Genomic DNA, 23,154 nt, shown 5'->3' with positions numbered 1-23,154 from the left:
GCACTTTTTCACATCGACATAGACACTGTTAACATACACGGCGTTTCACCTGTACAAAACACTGTTTCACCTCTACATAGACACTGTTTCACCTATACATAGACACTGTTTCACCTATACAAAGACAGTTTCACCTATACATAGACGGTGTTTCACCTCTACATAGACACTGTTTCACCTATACATAGACACTGTTTCACCTATCCAAAGACACCGTTTCACCTATACATAGACACTGTTTCACCTATACATAGACACTGTTTCAGCCATATAGCGTGACGTATGTGATTTTGTAACTGAATACTGAATATAGTAGCCGATGATGCAGGAAGAGATTTTACTTTTAAACTCACTACAAATGTTTGCAGTTAATCAAACAGGAAGCAGACGAAGTATTGATTGAGACATTAAGGTAAACATTGGTTGGTAATATCATTACCGAATGAGTCAACTAAATCGATTGTACAATATGAAAGTTTACAAAAGTAATCTAAAACTTCCTCATCGTGATATGACAGTGAATGTATTCCCGTTGGTGTAAGTATTCAGGTGTGAAATCAACATGTCGAAGAGATTGGAGCATCAGAATGCAATTGGTACCATATACTTTAAGATCTTTCTAGAATATAGTTGGCAGCGGTACTAACCCTTACCCATCCAATGGAACTGCATCTCTCATCTACCTACAACGGTATTAGTAGATGCGACGGATCGGAAGAGTCATTCCCTAGCAGGCTAGACAAAGTTATAGATAGTGCACGGTTGGTACAATAGTTCATTAACTGAGTTTAACACTTTAACATGTTTGAGCATTATGTCAATCGATTGAGGGGTAAAACTTCGCTGAAGTTGGTCGTTTGCTGCAATGTAAGCAGTCGTACGTTGCATATAAATAGAAGGGACAAAACCTTTTCACCATTCATAAGAAACTCTGATAAAAGCAGAATCGATTGACAAATGTGCCTTTATCATGAGCATATATTTGTTTCAGCAGTATTACAGCTGTACGATGTTGTTAGTAAACAAATCAAGTCTGGACCAGACAATCCAGTGATTGTCACCATGGGTTACGATGACAGAGCATGTGTTTATGAATCACTATGAAATAGTGATGATACCTGGTGTTCGCGAAAGGTGAGCGTATCCTGCCCCATCCGTCATAAACACATGCAAAGTCTAGTCAGTTGTTCACCTGAAATAATTCGGTAACGTGTAGTACAAGTCAGAATAGGGAATTGCATCGGACATTATTTTTGTCGCTGATGAATAAAATTTGGAAATTTTCTCCACATGTCTACAATAGAAATTCTTCAAAGCTTTACTGAGGCCTTCAATGCTGTAACCTTGATCAAACAACTTCTGAGCAAAACCGAGACACCAGAAATGGGCATAGAAGTAGGGTATCGTCTTTGGGGTGACGACTGAACCCTTTGACCACGACTGACTGACTGGTTAAGTTTGGTTTTTACGCCGCAATATTCCAGCAACATCACGGCGGGGGACACCAGAGATGGGCTTCACACATTGTGCCCATGTGGGGATTCGAACCCGGGTCTTCGGCGTGACTGAGCCAACGCTTTAACCATAAGGCTACCCCACCGCCCCTTTGACCACGAGGCTACCCACTGATCCCATAGTTTACGGACACGTAAGAGACAATGCATGTACCTTGTGTTGAGTAACATGTAAACAAGAAAGGTATGACGCTCTTTGCAATCCTAAGAAATAGAGCACGCTCGACTGTACCTCAAACGTTGTAGAAATGTAAACACCAAAGGCTGGTGTTGAAATATTGCTCGACATGAAAGTTGACAATTGGGAAGTTGAAATCATCCCTTTTGTCATACAGCTTTGTGGAGAGTTTTGTGTCACTCTGACTCTTTCTGCATAAATCTAAATATGAAACCGTTGCGGTGGTTTCACTTGTCTTCTTAATGTCAAGTTCAGGTGGGTAAATTACTAATGTTATGAAAGCAGATAAAACGTACGTTACTCATCACTTTTAGGTGTGTACATACAGGGGTCTGTTTATGAAAGATTCATACATAATAATGTTGCACGTGTTGAGCCCTACCTGTAGGAGTGGATAAGGAAATAGAGCGATCTTATGACATGTTGCACTCCAAGTCAAAAGCTGAGTGTCTCTGTCCACACGTTATGAGTGAGTGAGTGAGGTTAGTTTTACTCCGCACTCAGCAATATTACAGCTATATGGCGGCGGTCGGTAACTAATGGAGCCTGGACCACACAATCCGGTGATCAATAACATGAGCATTTATCTGCGCAATTGGAAACCGATGACATGTGCCAACCAAGCCAGCGAGCCTGACCACCCGATCCCGTTAGTCGCCTCTTACGATAAGCATGGGTTACTGAGGTCAATTCTAAGCTATACCTTCACGGGTCACACGTTATGTGATCAAGCTTGCTCTGAAATAGTTCAGGTGTGGCCTTAACTCTCATCCAATACGGCTGCCACATGTCAAACATCTTTAGCCTAAACATTTTGTGTGTGTGTGTGTGTGTGTCTGTGTGTCTGTGTGTCTGTCTGTCTGTCTGTCTGTCTGTAAGTGTAAGTGTATATTATAAGTTGTTCAGTGGTCACAAGGGGAACATAAACAAACATCGAGGGTACATCAACTCATGGGCCCCGAGGGAGCAGTGAACGACGTATTTACCTTATCGAACACCTTAATGTTAATATTGAATTGTTTGAAGCACGGGTACAAATCTTTTTGTAGCCATCGCTAGATCTTGTTGACAAGAAAAACAGATTTAGAGTTATCTTCCTTCCATCAATTTCCATTCGCGAAACATCGGTAATTTCCGTACATCATACGTGATTCAATGTTATTCGAGATAAAGAATTACTACCACAAACTACCAAATGAGTTGCCATTGACAGCGGGGTACATTGAAAATAATAGAAGGGCGCTCAGCCAATCAGAAAGCGACATTTATGTGCGAGGTAAGATAAATACATATATCCGCCACGATCTACGACTTTGTCTTGTTGGCTTTTGGGGTTGTTTTTTTTTGTTGGTGGTGTTGTTGTTATGGGGAATGAGTTCTTTATTTTATTTTCAATATTTTGCCCTTGTTTCTAACGTGGCACTGGTGATATGCTCATTATGCTGTTTCTACCTTTCTTTCAACTGATGTCAACAATTGATGTTTTCACTTAGTTTCACTGTCGATATTTAAGCAAATCGTGCGAAAACTAGTCACCAACCACTAACGGTCTAACCATCATATAAAAACAGCATCAGACCCAAGTTGTCCAATTACAGAACGTGTTGCAGAACTGGGACCTTGCTGCTCATGCCATAAACTCCAATTTATGGCAGAAAACGAAAGCCAGTGTCATCTGAAGTTTGCTGAGAAAACAATGAGTGACATGCTGGACATTTAGTCAAGAATAGACACCCTTTGGGGCAGCAGATATGTTACCCGCCTTGCTGATGTGTTACTACGTGCATATGAACAAAAGAAATCTGTTCGTACTGGTAAAACAAAAGACGGAAAAATGTTCAACTTAAGCTTCTCGAATTCAGGGATTTTATATCGTTCAATAAAACTTACATTCCTTTCAATTGTTTTAAAAACCTGGGACACTATCCACAACACATTCGTAGCACTATGCCGCCCGTAAGTTACGGTAAAATAAAGAGTTACGATTGATTGTAACGTTATGAACGCTGGATCGGAGCTACGACAGTCGTAAGTCTATGTTGAAATATGGGGGTTACGATCAACTTAGCGCTACGATCGCTTTGAGGAACGGGGCCAAGAACTCGACATAATGAGAACCATATCACCGCTTCATGTCTGTTTCATATTCAGATGACTGTTTGACAAGAGGGATGACATGACATTTTCCCTTCCTTTCGGGCAATATTCTGTTAGAACTGGGTGCTGTTGTACAACACAAACTTAGCGCTAAGACCACCTAAAGTCCATGTTAAGGTATGGGAGCTACGGTCACCTTAGCGCTATGATCCCTTTGTACAACGGTACCCTGAGCCCCGTTTCCCAAAGCTCTCGTAAGCCTGAGATCTCGTAACTTTTCTCGTAGCATTCGTACTTCCTATGTTACAGTATAGGAGGTACGAATGCTACGAGAAAAGTAACGAGATCTTAGTCTTACGAGAGCTTTGTGAAACGGGCCCCTGGTCTTCTTGGTCTACCGTAGACAACGTTTTCAGGTATACTTGAACATGGTCTAACTACGGAAAAGAATAAATTGCGTTGTAAGACCCTTTCCCCAAAGATGTTTGGTCAACATGACAATAAGCACGGCAAAGATTTCGTTGTTACTCCACTGTTTTGTCATAATGTCCCTAGTGCATGTTTTAACCCACTGTAGATATTCACCGCACTGCTAAATCAAGCAACCAGTGAAGATCAGGGTTAGAATTGATCTTCAGTGAACCATGCTTGTCGTAAGAGGCGACTAACGGGATCGGGTGGTCAGGCTCGCTGACTTGGTTGACACATGTCATCGCATCCAAATTAGATCAGTGTCCATGGTGTTGATCACTGGATTGTCTGGTTCAGACTCGATTATTTACAGACCGCCTCCATATAGCCGGAATATTCCCGAGTGCGGCGTAAAACTAAACTCACTCACTGCTAAATCAAGGTCTGTTTGGCTGTAGTTATAGCCTCCACGTAAGCTAATAAAACAAACCGGAAGCATGAATACTTGGCCAGGAAGTAAAATTTATCAAACAATTCAATACCAATTCATGGCTGAAATAGTGCAATCAAGACGACACTGTATTTTGGTGTTATGAAAGGACAATCAATTCAAATTTAGGCGATCAATGAAGGGTGTTGTTTATAGATTGATCAATTTATTACAAACATTTTTAACACGACAATTTAAAAACTGTACAGTTTCGGACCTTCAACCAATGTATATTTAACGACAGAGTGTGAAAATATTGATTATCGCTGTATCAGCAATTTTGCATACAAGTATGTATTCAGCTCCAATATAACCTAGAGATAGTAACATACAACATTAGGAAACAGGGCTATTGAATGATATTTAAATGTTTGGACAGTTAGAAATTCCAAACAGCTTTGACAACATGATAACAATGGATGGGTGAGTGAGTGAGTGAGTTTAGTTTTACGCCGCACTCAGCACTATTTCAGCTATATGGCGTCGGTCTGTAAATAATCGAGTCTGGACCAGACCATCCAGTGATCAACAGCATCAGCATCGATCTGCGCAATTGGGAACCGATGACAAGTGTCAACCAAGCCAGCGAGCCTGGCCACACGATCCCGATGGATTGGTGAAAACGTCACACTGAAATGTAACGTGATTCTAAGTTCAGTATTGTTTTGTTTGTATATGTTTTTGATTTGATGGAATAGTTTCACAAAACCACTGTGTCAAAGATTTGTTTTTACTTATGTGCTCATTATTTAGCAATATTTCAACTACACTGTAAGTAATCCAGCTTGGACCAGACAATCCAGTGATTCACATAACGAGCATGATTCTGGGAAAATGAGACACGGTCAACCAATGTAGTCTTGTGCTACATTCATTTTCCGAGGATTTGGAGGAAATATACTGATCACGTTCAAACCAACGCTTGTGGTTACGGCCTTTATAGAAGGTAGTAATGCAGAAGAGTACGATTGCGCATATTGGGCTTTATCCGCTCTTACAGGCTCACAAAGATTGTGATACCTGTGATGGAAATGGTTCTCTGAGAATTGTGGGCTCATGTAAACATCAATGGCTGATTGTACTGATTAAATACCAAATCAAGGAGTTCGATTTACGTTTTTATCGAGAGTGGTTACATGGTAATTTCCAGGAAAGCGAACGCCTCATTCTGGAGCGTTATCTTATGAGCCGACCACTCGATAGTGGCCTCCGCTGTATAGATGATAGAGCACGGATTGTGAGTGGAGAGTGATATACTGATATACTGGATAAGGTGTAATTTAGTGAATGTATAGTGATATACTGGATAGAGCACGGAATTCTGAATAGTGCTTGATATACTCGATAGAGCGTAGAAGAGTGAATAGAGCACGGTATGGTAGATAGAGCATGGAGAATATCTACAGCTGATATTCTGGATAGAAGGTGAAATAGTGAATCGAGCATGGTAGAGGTATAGTGGATAGAGTGTGGGATAGTGAACACTAGGGCTGCGCAATATAACCGGTTTGCCGGTATTTACCGGTTCAGACATGAAATCGATACGTATTGCGATACCCGGATCGAAAACCGGTTTTTCGACATGCATTCGGAAAACTTCGTAACACTCGGAAACCTTCGGATATTTCCGTTTTTCACACCGGAAATCAAGTTAGTTCGGTTTGAAGTTGTGTTCTTAATTTTTGTTCAAGTGGTTCGCAATGTTTTGGATCTGAATGTTATATATATATTTACTCATTATTGACCAGTGATCCCTGATATGTCCTGACCAGGTCAAGTTGCTGTCTAAAATCTCAGGGCTTTTTTGAGAGTGGAGAAACTAGTTCAAACTAGTAACCACTGTGTTGATGTTAATTTGTTCTTTCCCTTGTTTCCTTCATTTTAACATGATTAAAAGTTTTTATTAAAGCTTAATTAAGCATAGTGATTTTGTTGTGTTTTTGCTTTATAAATCAAGCATTAACTCGATTATAAGTAATTTTTTATTAAAAACATATTCGTGCAATATATCGCAATATGAAAATTCTCTGCAATACCCACCCCTAGTGAACACAGCGTCATATATAGAGCCTGATGTAATGGATAGAGTATGAAATAGTGAATAGAGCGTGATATACTTGGTGTTGTGTGGAATAGTGGACAGAGCCTGATATAGTGGATAGAGCGTGATATACTTGGTGTTGTGTGGAATAGTGGACAGAGCCTGATATAGTGGATAGAGCGTGATATACTGGGTGAAGCGTGGAATAGTGAATAGAGCCTGATATAGTGGATAGAGCGTGATATACTTGGTGTTGTGTGGAATAGTGGACAGAGCCTGATATAGTGGATAGAGCGTGATATACTGGGTGAAGCGTGGAATAGTGAATAGAGCCTGATATAGTGGATTATTTATAGACCTCAGTAGTATATACAATGGGGGTTCTGGACCACTTTCAACCAAAGCCTCTGCAAAGCCTTATTTCACAGATAAGGCTTTGGTCGGACCCTTAGCTCTTGCTGCTATTACCCCTACTATAAAAAAGTTTGGGACGATAGCGGGACCTCCTAGCCGCACCGGGGGTATGGCTGGAGTGTGTTGGTATCCTGGGATTACACCATCCAATACTGGGCTGCGTCTAACGTGCCGCTATGACACTATGCCATGTTTACCTCGATGAAACAGTTTAATGTGAATCGCCTATGATCTCTTTGGTGTTTGTAATAAAGGCTTGCCGGGCTTTTTTCACCCCTTGTTCTATGTACTTTTTTTTCTCGTCCTCGCTGATAGTAGACTTACGAGACTTGGATCGAATCTCTTGTTTCATTTTGTTATATTTTGTGAGTTCAGAGAGGATTGAACTAAACTCCTCCTCTGAGATCTTACTGTCAGTGAGTGCAGTGGAAATACGCTCACTTACTGTGTTCAGCTTTGCTTCAGCCAGAACTCTGATCTCATCGTGTTTCAATGCCTTACGATGCAGTCTGCGTGATGTCAACTTAAGCGCCAACCCTAACACCCCTACCACCCCAGCTGTTATTTCAATGCCTAGCACTACGGGGGCAGCCACGATGGTAGCTAACAACCCAACACCTGCCGCTCCCAGCCCCATGCTGGTTGCCATAAGGGCAGTGTCAGCCCCGTCCACGATATTGAAAGCTCTATGGTACTTCTTACACAGTGCTTTACGCGTGTCGCGGTCTTGTTCTAGTTGGCGTTTTACATCACATAACTGTCTCAAGCGGAACCCGTCTACGGTTTCCAGGGTCTTCGCTACTTCCTCTACGACTGGGTATAGCCCCATTCTGTGTGCCTATAATATACTTTATAACATATCTTTTAATTGTGTGCTATTTAATTCTTGCGCAGTGTACTTGAGGCTTATAAGTGATAGAAAAGAGTACAGGTAAATATACGAGAGTCTAATAGGCGGCCTTATTTCCACACGAACCCCCCGTGGGCTTACTAAGGTGCTTATAGAACCCGTTACGGGGTCCAGTTGTATGACGATACGACAACGTTGGTTATTGTGTATGGGGTCCCACTTTATTCCCACCCCAATTACAATGGATATACTTCTCGCTTTAGGATCTACTAGCTTGAGATATGCTTCTATGAAGAGTGTGGAACCTGGTTTCATAGTACTAAGAGCCAATTGGGAATCGGGTACATCAAAATCACACCCACTATGTACTGAATATAACATGTTACCCGTGTGATCCGTTAATAGCCGGACTTTCTTTTGGCCCCTATTCGGAATGAAACTCGCAAATAAGATACCGTTGTTCCTAATTTCAGAGACATAGCCATCTTTGTCTAGTGAGATATAAGGTGCGGTGAGGGTCATGTTGATTAACCATTTGGGTTCTTTATAGTCTGCTAGGGGCACCCTCCTATACACGTTGTCTTTGAAGTGTAGGATGTACAAGGTGTCTTCCTCACCAGGCTGATCGAATCCCTCCGTGTCCCCTAGGTCGTTAAGTGTAGCGTTGGGTCGATGACTGGTCAAGCCATCATCAAGAAAACCACCATCAAGATCAGCGGTAACAGGTGTTGAGCATCGACGACAGCGACGTGTTTCACTGCTACGGGGATCTCTGGATCTCGCTGATGGGATGTATTTCAACGCCCAGCTTTTAGATGTGTTCCCTGATCAAACCTCCAGACTCTGTACTCCTTGTTGGCATTTAAAGCCATGTAACGGTCATCCCACTCGTTGGTTGTGAAGAGATGATACGACTTGTATCCCCAATCTTTCACCAGCAGTTTGCTGGCTTCCACAAGGGGCATTTGGTGAACGATGGGGATACCCAACCCGTGGTTCGGCCCCGGCAAACGCCAATCCGTCTTCGGGTTTAGTTCGAATTCGTTGCAAATACGTTCGTAGGCCCGTCTATCGTACTTGTTGTTTAATGGGTTCCATGCCTCGTCCAGTGGGAGCGTGAGCTAGTGCGGAACGTAGGTCGAGCCATCATCAAGAAAACCACCATCAAGATCAGCGGTAACAGGTGTTGAGCATCGACGACAGCGACGTGTTTCACTGCTACGGGGATCTCTGGAAAAGCGAGGGAGAACGTGTCAATGACGTGTACCAGGGTATCAGCAAATCGACCCGGTTGCGCATTGGGTACGGCTTCACGCAAGACCAGCTAGACAAGCTATCGGACGGTGAAAAGGCCATCGCTCAAGCGTATGGGAACAGGTTCTGCGTTCCGCTCGACTTCGAGTTGCTCACGGGACACGCGCCGTTTTACCAGGCCGCGCTGGGTGATAGGCTTGAATACGAGCTAACGTTTAACGACTACAGCAAAGTAGTGCGTACTCCGAACGGTGATAAGGCCAGTTACGCCATAGACAACATCTCTCTGGAGTTTGACATGGTCACTAGCCCGGAGCTGGCCAGGCAGGTTCGAAGCCAGTACTCTGGGAAGATGGCCATCCTGTACGACCGCATACTGAGGCATAGATCAGTCGTGCGAGATAAGAGCGACACTGTGTGGAATATCAACCTGAACGTGCCGGCGCGATCGATGAAAGGCATCCTGGTCGTCGCCGTGGAGGATTACGAGCCGTTCCGGAGGGACAGCGAGAAGTTTTTCAACCCCGAGATTGAAAAGGTGGAAGTGACCATCGAGGGCGTGCCCAACCAGCTGTTCAGTCATGGTATGAGGGCATACCAGCAGTGGGATGAGATAAATAAGCTACCAGCCAAACAACACCACATAACCAAAGACCTGGACCTATCCTCCGTGAAGATCGGCGAGTACCTGACCACCAAGTACGCGCTGTGGTTGGACATGCGATCCACGGATGACGATAAACTGCACGGTAGCGGCCGCCGCATAGACAACGGTAGTGAGAGGATAACCATCCAGATTACCAAGAAGGCTCAACCCGCTGGTAAGTTGAAATTATATCTGTACGTGATTATGGACGCGCAACTTAATATAGACAATGGGAGATTCGTGCAAGCCATCTACTGATTTGCCCCGCGACCCACACTGCGCTATAGTGTGTGGGCAGACTGGCTGTGGGAAGACCGTTTTCGTGTTGGATATGTTGGAGGGGTACTACAAGGATGTGTTCGACAACATCGTTATCATGTGCCCTACTCTGAGCATGAATAAAACGTACACGGAAAGACCTTGGGTGATGACGGACCCGGACGTACACAGAGTCGACCCGGGACCACGTCTGCAGGACTGGTTGAAAGCTTACCATATGAAATTTAAAGGGGAGCCGATGCTGTTCATACTGGATGACTGCAGCGCTAATCGCGAGATAACAAAAAAGAGAGATATGCTATCGTACCTGGCCTTCTCTGGCCGGCATGCAAATCACAGCGTCTGGGTGCTAACGCAGAAGTTCAACTCGGTGTTGAAAGACCTCAGGGAGCAGACGCGATGGGTGGCCTTATTTCACTGCAAGGACAGGGATTCGTTCGAGGAGTGTTTGAGAGAGAACGATGTGATGAGTAAATTAGAACGGGAACGGGTGAAGAAACAGCTCGCTGAAACTAAACACGCTAAGCTCGTGCTCAAGACCGACCAACCAGTAGCCTATAGGGTGTTTTAGCTGAGCAATGCTCAGCAATGCTTAGCAAAGCTTAGCAAATGCTTAGCAAATGCTTAGCAAAGCTTAGCAAAGCTTAGCAATGCTTAGTATAAATACTTAGCATTTAGTTATAGCTATGGTATTTGAAGTGTTTGTCGTGTGCAACTTAACCTTCATTTCTCTGTGTTTCGCCTATATCGTATATTATATAGTTAAAACTAAATCTTACTTGTTACATTATAAGATGGAGTGTGATGAACTGCTCGAACAATTGTTGGTACCCCAATCACCACAGGTGGACGCTGATAAGCGAGAGAAACTGGTGGCGTTGGCTGTTGGCGGCAAAGCCAAACATTACTTTGGAGACTACACTCCCGATAAAATTCACAAAATGTCAGCTGAAGAAATCGATAAACTGTACGCTAGATACGAGACCCGGCTCGGAGCAGAGATGACAAAGACAATAGGATCGGCTATGACCCAGATATACACTGGTATTGCGGCATACTTCCTTCCCATCCCCCAGGAACGCCGATTGTGGGAAGACCTCGAGAAAGACCCTTTTATCGAACACGCCTTGAGCTCTATTAGCTGCGAGCTGTACCACAAATATGGTATGTTGTTAGCCCCGGTTACGGCGGCGATTATTACGGCAAAGCATTGTCAATTTGAGAGGAAAAATAATAATAATAGTATAGATGGATGCTGCACAGGAGGAGATGGGGGAAACCCCCAAGGAGGAGACCCCTTCAGAGGGGATCCCACAACTGGGGGAGACCCCAAAGTTGGGGGAACCCCAACCCACAGTAACCAGGCAGAAGAATCCTAAGAGAGTAGCTGCCGGTAAAAAACGGTGGTGTAACCAACATAAAATTATCAGGGTGACTCACCCGACCCGACTCTTGTTGGCTGTAGGCGTAACTGCTGCCGTGGTTATCTCGTGGTTATATACACGACACAGGGATCCCGGGGAGGGAACCCCTCACAGTGAGGGAAACCCACACAGGGATTCCGGGGAGCCCCCACAATTAGAGGTCAACCCGCATATCATGTTATAATTTAATATTTTTATATCATATACATAATGTCTGAGGGGAAAACGTTCGTCAACGACGCATACCACGCCACAGTGGTCGCCAGTCTAGCTGTAGGATACGCTCGGTTGACCAAAATGGTGCTTAAACAACCAACTATCAAGCTAGATTTCAACCTGCAGGATATGGGTATGCTTATAATGAACCTTGGTATGGCGATGGCTACAAAAGACATCCTAGTAAAACAAGGGATACTACCTGAAAATATTATGAAGTAAATATAGGATGGCTACGATTGCCATGATGGTTGGTGGGGCGTTAGTAAATGCCCTAGCATTTTCCGGGAGTAATTTCCTCTTCTCGAAACTACGAGAGTCACACGCGGCTGAAATACAGGAAGAAAGAAAGCGGCATAATCTCGCTATTGAGAAATTACAGGCCGCACAATCCGAGTACGCTAAAAAACGCCTCCAGAGGATCGATTACATTAACGAACAACTCAGGCGTGAAAACCATGCCGTTCAAACATTCCACGATGTCGACGAGGCAGCGAGAGAATACTTCTTATTAACTGGTAAACAGTTGCAACCACTCAATAAACCCACACTCGCTCAGTACTACACACCATCCAAGGGGCAAATGGACCGTGAACTGGTCTTCATTGCGCTGGGTATAGCAGCGACTGCGTTGGTTGCAAAACAATTAGACTAAATACTCATATAAGTATGCTAAACATGAGACCTGCTCCATACCGATGCGAATACATACTTATGGGGAAGAAAGAAGCCTGTGGTAGGAAATGCAGGACTAGGGGGTACTGTTGGTTCCACATGGGAAGCCCTAACTACGCGTGTTCTGTGTGTGGTATAGGGGTTAAAGGGCACTACTGTCTATGTAAAGCTCACGGGGCGAACATAGTCAGACATCATCTCATCTACGAGAATAAAAAGGCCTACATAAAAGAACGTAGGCGACTTCTCAAGATAGACCCCAATTAGAGCCTGTGCACACTTAGGTATAGCTATGTTTGTGGAAATTGGCCTCGAATCTCTGGTTAAAAACATACTCAAAGATGAACTGAACTTATGGGGACGCTTCAGATTTCAGGTCATATCGGAAGTGGCATGGACTAAGGAGGGTGTTAAGTATACTCGCCCCTTCACATGTGAGGGGGATATCACGACTCAATACCAGATAAATTGTTTTACAAGTATACAGGAATACATGTACAACTTCAAGGAACACTATATCCAACAGTGTAAGTACTGGATTGAAACGGCCCATCTAGTTATTTTTTATCCGTTACCTCACTTTACTATGGCCCAATTAGAGATTGATCTTCTTAGGTGTGTACGCAATTATGACTACGGTTAGTGAACTCAAGCGAATCGCCAGGCAGAGAGGCGTAATCGGGTATTCTCGAATGAGGAAGCCAGCCTTGTTGAGATTACTAGGTTTAGAAGCCCCTCCCACGGTAAAACAATTAAAAGTCCAGGCAAAACAGCTTGGGCTCACGGGTTATTCAAACCTGGGGAGAGCCGGGTTAATCGCATTGTTATCACATGCCCCCGTAGCGCGTCAGCTCCCCACTGTAAAACAACTGAAAGTTCAGGCACGTGATTTGGGGTTAGGGGGATATTCCCGTATGAGGAAACCACAGCTTGTAGAACTATTACGCCAGAATAGAGCTATTGACCTACAGTTCGTGCGCACTGAGCGCGCTGTAGGTAATTATTTAAGAGGCTGGCGCATGCATGTTGATAGGAACATAGATATTATAGATATGAAGCCTCTGATAGTTGATAAAATAAACCAGGAACTAAACAGGCTAGGAAGTATCAAATTTCAGATCACAGTTAAAATGTCGCTCGATAAGAACGTGGGGGGAGGGGTCACTGAGTACGTTCAGCCTTACTTCCGAGGTAGGCAAGAGGTCGTGACCCATATAGAGACCATAGACGCATCAATCGATACCAGTTTTCAGCAGATACGAGAATACCTAGAACGCTACACACACTTGGGGTCTGGGTGGACTGTAGATAAAATCGATAATGTCTATCTAGACATAGCTAACTACGTGCCGTTCAGAGGCGGGTCATACCTAGACTTGCCTCCCTACTATAGGAAAAACATGCCATGGTCAACGTCAAGAATAGAGGAGACGATTGCCTGAGGGTAGCTATCAGGTCAGCCTTGTTTCCAGCTGACACTCATTCAGACAGGCTTTCTAGCTATCCCCAAGACGATGGGCTCAACTGGGATGGTATAGATGAACCCACCCCATATCCCAGATAACTAAAATAGAAAAACAGAATAATCTAGCTATAAATGTCTTTGGGCACGAAGGTAACACAACAATAGTGCACAGAGTCAGTCCGTTGGGGGAACCCCACCGCGTTATCAATATATTCATGATCCAGCGAGGTGACAAGTACCACTACACATGGATAAAACACTTTAGCAGGCTGTTGTATGACCAATCGGCACACAGAGAAAAGACCCACTTCTGCGAACGGTGCCTACATGGCTTCACACGAGCTGATTTATTAGAATCCCACCGGGAGGATTGCCAAGGTGTGGGGCAGACGGCTATACGAGTCGACATGCCTAAGGAAGGTGACAATATCCTAAAATTCGGTAACCACAAGAACCAAATGTCTGTGCCTTATATCATATACGCCGACTTTGAAGCCTTGGTCAAACCTGTTGAGGCTGCCGCCGGCCCTGGGGATACTCCCACAGGCGGGGTTGTTGGGGGTACCCCAACCACACTCAAAACACAAGAGCATGAAGCCTGTGGGTTTGGATACGTGGTCGTCCGATGTGATGGGGAAACGAAAGCTCCAGTAGTGTATAGGGGTCCCGACGCGGCTGAAAGGTTTCTTAAGTGTTTGCAGGAGGAAGAAAAAATTATTAGGAATGCACTGTATAGAGTCGCTCCCATGCGTATGACCCAAGCCGACAGGCTAGCTCACGCCTGTAGCACTAACTGTCACGTGTGTGCCTCACCACTGAATAGGGATTCCGTGAGAGATCACTGTCACGTAACCGGTAAGTATAGAGGCGCCGCTCACAGCGCGTGTAACCTCAAGCTTAGAATCAACCCTAAGACAATAAACATTCCCGTGGTCTTTCACAACTTGAGAGGGTATGACTCACACTTGATCATGCAGGCCATCGCGAAAATCGATGGCAATATAACGTGTATCCCCAACAACATGGAGAGATACATCTCCTTCAGCTTAAACGGTCTTAGGTTCATAGATTCAGTACAATTTCTATTGTCTTCATTAGACAGTCTGGTCAAGGCCAACGATACCTTCCCTATTACCGATCGATACACGGACGCCGAGACTAGACCCCTGCTTATGAGGAAGGGTGTGTATCCCTATGAGTACATGGATAGTTGGCCTAAGTTCACCGAGACCAGACTACCCCCCATCAGAGAATTTTACAGCAATCTGACCGACTCGGAAATATCCCAAGACGATTACTCACACGCTATTAATGTATGGAATAAACTGGGTTGTAAGAACCTGGGTGACTATCACGACCTGTACTTGAGGACAGATGTACTGTTGTTAGCCGACGTGTTTGAGACGTTTAGGCGGACGTGTTTCAAGCAGTATAAACTCGACCCCGCATGGTATTACACCAGCCCAGGTCTGTCGTGGGATGCCTTGTTGAAAAAGACTGGAGTTAAGTTGGAATTGCTTACAGATTATGACATGCACCTATTCATTGAGAAAGGCTTGCGAGGCGGGATCTCCATGGCAACCAAGCGATACGCGAAAGCAAATAATCAATACGTGAAGGGTTACGACCCTAGCAAGCCAACCAATCACATTCTCTACCTCGACGCCAACAACCTGTACGGCTGGGCTATGAGCCAGTATCTACCCACAGGGGGATTCGAATGGGCGTCACCCATTGATGTTATGAGCATCGCACCAGATTCGAATAAAGGTTATATCCTCGAAGTTGACTTGGAATACCCCAAGGCATTACACACATCACACAACAGCTACCCCCTGGCCCCCGAACGTATGAGGGTTAACCCAGACTGGATGTCTGAGTACCAACATAACTTATTAGGTGGGCGGGTGGCAGACGTTGAAAAACTCGTGCCTAACTTAATGAATAAGACCAAGTACATCGTTCACTATCGCAACCTACAGCTGTACCTGTCGTTGGGTATGAGGCTGACCAAAATACACAGGGTGCTCATGTTCGACCAGAGCCCATGGATGGAACCCTACATCAGAATGAACACAGACCTCCGAAAGCTTGCCACCAGTGACTTTGAGAAAAACCTCTACAAGCTCATGAACAACTCGGTGTTCGGTAAGACTATGGAGAACCTGAGGAAACGCGTGACCGTGAAGCTGGTTCGGTCGAATGAGGAAGACAAGCTCAGGAGACTGATAGCCAGTCCGGCATTCAACCGTAGCAAGATATTCACCGATGACCTAGTTGCCCTACACATGAAGAAAAGCCACATAAAATTCAACCGGCCTGTTTACGTGGGGATGAGCATCCTCGATTTATCCAAACACCTGATGTACGACTTTTACTACAACGAGCTTAAGAAACAGTACGACGACAGGTGTGAAGTGCTGTACACTGACACGGATTCCCTGCTGATGGAGATTCGAACCGAGGACGTGTACGAGGACATGAAAAAACACCTCGATTTGTATGACACCAGCGACTACCCCAAGGCCCATGCCATACACAGTACGGTAAATAAAAAGGTCCTAGGTAAGATGAAGGACGAGTGTGCTGGCACGCCCATAGCCGAAGTACATAGGTTTGAGGCCTAAGATGTATTCCATACTGAAGGCCGACAATGGTGAGATCCGGAAGGCTAAGGGTGTTAAGAAGTACGTGGTTAAACAACACATCAAACACGCCAGATTCAAGGAAGCCCTGTTCAAGACCCGTACATTTAGGCATAAAATGAACACACTTAGAAGTGATGGCCATAGGATATACGGACTGACAATAAACAAGACGTCCCTGTCGCCTATGGACACTAAACGTTGGATAGCTATTGATGGGATCAACACGTACGCGTACGGGCATGAGAAAATTGAACCAAGAGAGAAAGTTTGAGGCTATTTACTACAGCCCGCGTGGGTACTGGAAAGGAGCTAGCGCTGTAGATAAGCTGGCTAAAATGGCGCGAGTACCCCCGGAGGAGGCCAAAGCGTGGCTTGAAAAACAAGCCCTGTGGCAGATCTATTTACCGGCACCACGCTACGTGCCTAGAAGGAGGTTCGGTATTAACATACCCAATAGCGTTCACCAGGCAGACCTACTGTTCCTACCCCACGACAAGAGGTACAAGTATGCCTTAACCGTAGTGGACGTGGCCAGTCGCTACAAGGAAGCCGAACCCTTGACTGCGAAAGATTCGGCCCAGGTAGCCAGAGGATTCGAACGCATATACAAACGCAGTCCGCTGACATGGCCAACAGAGCTGCAAGTTGACCCCGGGCGGGAGTTCATGGGTGACGTGTCACAACTGCTAGCCAAACACGATACAAAGGTCAGGCGTGGCACGGCTGGAGCCCATCGCAGCCAAGCCATAGTTGAGAGATTTAATAGGACTTTGGCTGAGCGCTTATTCGGCCATCAGTATGCGAGGGAGATGGCAACCCCGGGAAAACGATCGACTGAATGGGTATCACGGCTCCCTAAGGTGGTGTCGGCAATCAACCATGAAACCACCCGGCTCACTGATAAGAAACCGGCAGACGCTATCAAACTAAAATCAATAGTTGCAGAGTCGGCTGCTCCATTGCGTGGAAAAGAGAAACAGATACCAGATAGGGCCCTAGTGAGGTATCTATACCAGCCGGGGGAACACGAGGGTGATAGCGGTAAGCGAGCCACCGATCCTATATGGTCAGTCAAAACTTACAACATAGATAAAGTGGACATCAAAGCAGACGAGCCTAACTTGTACTACTTGAGGGATGGGCCAGGTAGGGGGTTTGTAAGAGCGGAATTATTGATCGTACCGTAGGGCACAGTGTTACCTCCAGTCAACACGGCATAGCGGTGCCCCAGGATACCAACACACTCCAGCCATACCCCCGGTGCGGCTAGGAGGTCCCGCTATCGTCCCAAACTTTTTTATAGTAGGGGTAATAGCAGCAAGAGCTAAGGGTCCGACCAAAGCCTTATCTGTGAAATAAGGCTTTGCAGAGGCTTTGGTTGAAAGTGGTCCAGAACCCCCCATTGTATATACTACTACCTCCGCAACTAAGCTGGAACACTGCAGCTTGCGGCATTAGAGGACCAACCAACTAACTAAAATATGCGGCGTAAAACTAAACTCCCTCAGTCACTCACTCGTGGTTCAAATTTGCACAAAATGGCGCAAAATGACACTCATACCTCCAGCTCTAAATATTCAGGGTTTGGCAGCACTAAGTTACCGTAGCGCTGCCTTGACCATAACACGAATACTGTATCATACATAGACGTTGTGAAGCCCTGGTTTGGATCGAATTTACCTGCTCTATTAACTGTATAGCTAAAATATTTAGTTCGAGTTGTTTTCGGAGCTTGAGCAATTGATTGTCTGGTCTGGACTCGATTATTTACAGACGGCCAGCATATAGCTGGAATATTGCTGAGTGTGGCGTTAAACAACAACCCAACCCAAATCGTGTGATGTTCGCAGCACACACCATTGTCCTGTCACAAAACATTCATTGTCGGCTTCCTCGTTGATAGGAGACCAATACAGTTTGTTCAGGAACATGTTTGTTGTATTGTGCCTTTGTTACATTTGACCCTAAACATATCGACACAACATAACATCAAACGATAACATATCTACCTATATATAATAATTATGATACTCATGTGATGTTTTTAAGTCATATTTTTTCATTCCGACGCAATTTTGAGTGGTCATAACGTGATATCGCAGCCAACATGTACATTATCAGACAAATGTTTGTGAAATCAATACTGACACCAGGAACATGCGGTAGTTACATCGTTCGGGATTGATCGGCGCATTGACATAAAGGTGGCACTTGTTGGTTTAACACTGTAAACTTTTCACATTCAGGAAACAACATCCATTCTAAAATTGAAGTGTATCTGCGAACTGTACATCGATTCAATTTAAACTTGACATCAGACAAACTAAAGTCGGTTCAGACACGCCCTGATAGTTCAATGCAAACAACGCAAACATTTCAGCTTCGGGAGACGATGCAGGAGGGCGGTAGTGGGGGGATAGCCTAGTGGTTAAAGCGTTCGTTCGTCATGTCGAAAACCCGGGTTCGATTCCCCACATGGGTACGATGTGTGAAGCCCAATTCTGGTGTTCCCCGCAGTGATGTTGGTGGAATATTGCTAAAAGCGGGGTAAAACCTCACTCATTCACTCAGCGAAAACTGTACATTTTGTCCATTAAAAATGAATTCCATCCGGGTGATGTGAAAATTCTGAGTACGTGAAACCTCTGTCTTATCAAACTCGCATATTTTCCATATTCATGATGTTAACATTTTAAAATTTTTTACGCATTTCATGAATTATACTACAGAATTCCGTTTCATTATGACTACTTTTAATCCATAATAATTAATGGAATATTAGTCACGAAACGCTTTCTTCATAAAATGGGAAAGTCATTTGATGATCTTTGCAACATAATTTAATATATATATATTAATAAGTAATTAATATTTCAAAGTAGGGATATATATTTTGTTTAAACCGGTGTCACAAAATATTGATATTATATATCTTTCATAAGACAAATAGTCTAACAGGTGTAATGGGACACCTGGTTGAGATATGCAATAGCGTTGTACGTCAGATGCCTGTAGATTTTGTTAGATGATCGGCCAAAGCCTAAATCTGTTTGCGTTTAAGTCGAAAATAGGACAATAACTCGAAGTCATATCGTACACCTCTGACGAAAACTGAGAAACAGACTGTAAACCAACCTACCTGAAAGGTATCGGTCAGTGTGGTCAGTTTGGTCAGTGTGGTATGTTGCTAACCCGTCCGTCCAGAGTGGTGTCTCACTTGTCCTCTCCACACAAACTATTGATCCACAACAGGGAAGTTTTCGTTGAGGAAAAAGTAGCAAAACGCCATCAACTGTTCTACATGTCACTCTATATGTGTATATTTCGACAATCAACATTGGAGCAAGCCTGGCACGCCCAGATAACTCATCTGAATATATTCACCTGTCCAGGTGTATTCACGTGGGTCAGTATCTTGAGGAAACTTTCAACTGTGAATACGAGCTAGTATGTACATTTTCAGAGAGAGGCCGGCTGACTGAATAAGACTAAAATCTGTGAGCTGATTATATGTTAAGTGAATAGACGATGTAATGATTTATTCAAGACATATAGTCGATTCAGAATTTATTATTGAATATCGGCCAAGCAAAAGCAAATAAGATCATAATGGCTTGATCGACACGATTTTATCTGTTTCAGAAGTTTCACATGATACACCATGTGTAGATCATAGGGTCAGATCGTGTAGATCATAGGGTCAGATCATCAAGGGAAGCTCATGATCGGACATGGTACACCACGTGTAGATCATAGGGTCAGATCATCAAGGGAAGTTTATGATCAAACATGATACACCACGTGTAGATCATAGGGTCAGATCATCAAGGGAAGTTCATGATCAAACATGGTACACCACGTGTAGATCATAGGGTCAGATCATCAAGGGAAGTTTATGATCAAACATGATACACCACGTGTAGATCATAGGGTCAGATCATCAAGGGAAGTTTATGATCAAACATGATACACCACGTGTGGATCATAGGGTCAGATCATCAATGGAAGTTTATGATCAAACATGATGCACCACGTGTAGATCATAGGGTCGGATCGTCAGGGGAAGTTTATGATCAAACATGATAGACCACGTGTAGATCATAGGGTCAGATCATCAAGGGAAGTTTATGATCAAACATACACAACGTGTAGATCATAGGGTCAGATCATCAAGGGAAGTTTATGATCAAGCATGATACACTACGTATAGATCATAGGGTCAGATCATCAAGGGAAGTTTATGATCAAACATGATACACCACGTGTAGATCATAGGGTCAGATCATCAAGGGAAGTTTATGATCAAACATGATGCACAACGTGTAGATCATAGGGTCAGATCATCAAAGGGAAGTTTATGATCAAACATGATAGACCACGTGTATCATCATAGGGTCAGATCATCAAGGGTTGTTTATGATCAAGAATGATGCACTACGTGTAGATCATAGGGTCAGATCATCAAGGGAAGTTCATGATCGGACATGGTACACCGCGTGTGGATCATAGGGTCAGATCATCAATGGAGGTTTATGATCAAACATGATACACCACATGTAGATCATAGGGTCAGATCATCAAGGGAAGTTTATGATCAAACATGATGCACAACGTGTAGATCATAGGGTCAGATCATCAAGGGAAGTTTATGATCAAACATGATAGACCACGTGTGGATCATAGGGTCAGATCATCAAGGGTTGTTTATGATCAAGAATGATGCACTACGTGTAGATCATAGGGTCAGATCATCAAGGGAAGTTCATGATCGGACATGGTACACCACGTGTAGATCATAGGGTCAGATCATCAAGGAAAGTTCATGATCGGACATGATACACCACGTGTAGATCATAGGGTCAGATCATCAAGGGAAGTTCATGATCGGACATGGTACACCACGTGTAGATCATAGGGTCAGATCATCAAGGGAAGTTTATGATCAAACAAGGTACACCGCGTGTGGATCATAGGGTCAGATCATGAAGGAAAGTTTATGATCAAACATGATACACCACGTGTAGATCATAGGGTCAGATCATCAAGGGAAGTTCATGATCGGGCATGATATTCCACGTGAAGATGATACCGTCACATCATCAAGGGAAGTTCATGATCGGACATGGTACTCCACGTGTAGATCATAGGGTCACATCATCAAGGGAAGTTCATGATCGGATCTAATACATAATCAAAATTCGATTATCTTTGAAAAGTCCTTAGTATTCATTAATATATGGTGTTTAATTCCATATTTTAGTTCAGTGCTTGTGGGAAGGAGATATACTAGTTTTTCTTTGCACCACACTAAAGGATGACCTCGGACAGCTGGTACGCAGACAATCTAGTCTGCCACAGTGAAGGATGACCTCGGACAGCTGGTACGCAGACAATCTAGTCTGCCACAGTGAAGGATGACCCCGGACAGCTGGTACGCAGACAATCTAGTCTGCCACAGTGAAGGAAGACCTCGGACAGCTGGTACGCAGACAATCTAGTCTGCCACAGTGAAGGATGACCTCGGACAGATGGTACGCAGACAATCTAGTCTGCCACAGTGAAGGATGACCCCGGACAGCTGGTACGCAGACAATCTGTCTGCCACAGTGAAGGGATTGTGTAAGTCATGAAGAGTCGGAGTCGAAAGTCCAGCGACTCACAGAGAACCAACGACAAGGCTCTATCAAACTCAAGTTAATGAACAAATGTTATCAGAAGTACAGATGTATAATAACTAGGTTAAACGTGGGCAAAATGCATGACGTCAACAAAATACAGTTTACATATTGCAGTACAACAATCATACGAAACATATTTCAATAGTTGACTGTTGTGGTCAAGATATTACATCCTGCTTGATAAGTACGGGTTTGTACGGACACACAGGAACACACAACGACAAATAGATACAGTCAGACACACATACGACACAAACGCATACAGAGATGAAGTGACACACGGGTGGTCACTCACGAGACACACCGCGGCTCAAACATAAACAGATATACGACACAAACGCTTATACAGACACAAGACGCAAACGCGTATACAGACACACGAAACAAACGCATATGCAGACACACGACACAAACGCATATACAGACACAAGACACAAACGAATATACAGACACAAGACACAAACGCATATACAGACACAAGACGCAAACCCATATGCAGACACACGACACAAACGCATATACAGACACACGACACAAACGTATATACAGACACAAGACGCAAATGCATATACAGACACACGAAACAAACGCATATACAGACACAAGACGCAAACTCATATACAGACACACGACACAAACGCATACACAGACACAAGACGCAAATGCATATACAGACGCAAACGCATATACAGACACAAGACGCAAACCTATATACAGACGCACGACACAAACGCATATACAGACACAAGACACAAACGCATATACAGACATAAGACGCAAACGCATAAACAGACACACGAAACAAACGCAAATACAGACACACGACGCAAACGCATACACAGCCACACGATACAAACGCATATACAGACACACG

General features: G+C 44.1%; 1 protein-coding gene across 2 annotated transcripts in view; it reads right to left on the bottom strand.

Moving 5' to 3' along the window:
- Window positions 1–19,828, bottom strand: part of LOC124288642 — a 37,887-nt gene extending 18,059 nt beyond the window's left edge. For both annotated transcript variants that reach the window (XR_006901499.1, XM_046725211.1), the window contains exon 1: window positions 19,742–19,828. The gene's annotated coding sequence lies outside the window, so the exon portion shown is untranslated. The remainder of the gene's footprint in view (window positions 1–19,741) is intronic.
- Between the last annotated feature and the right edge of the window lie 3,326 nt (window positions 19,829–23,154).

The sequence above is a fragment of the Haliotis rubra genome, unplaced genomic scaffold (genome assembly GCF_003918875.1).
Source record: "Haliotis rubra isolate DU_JTF1 unplaced genomic scaffold, ASM391887v1 Scf1112, whole genome shotgun sequence".
Taxonomy (NCBI): Eukaryota; Metazoa; Mollusca; class Gastropoda; order Lepetellida; family Haliotidae; genus Haliotis; species Haliotis rubra.
The sequence above is the reverse complement of the archived record's forward strand: the minus strand, read 5'-3'. Positions and strand labels throughout refer to the sequence as shown.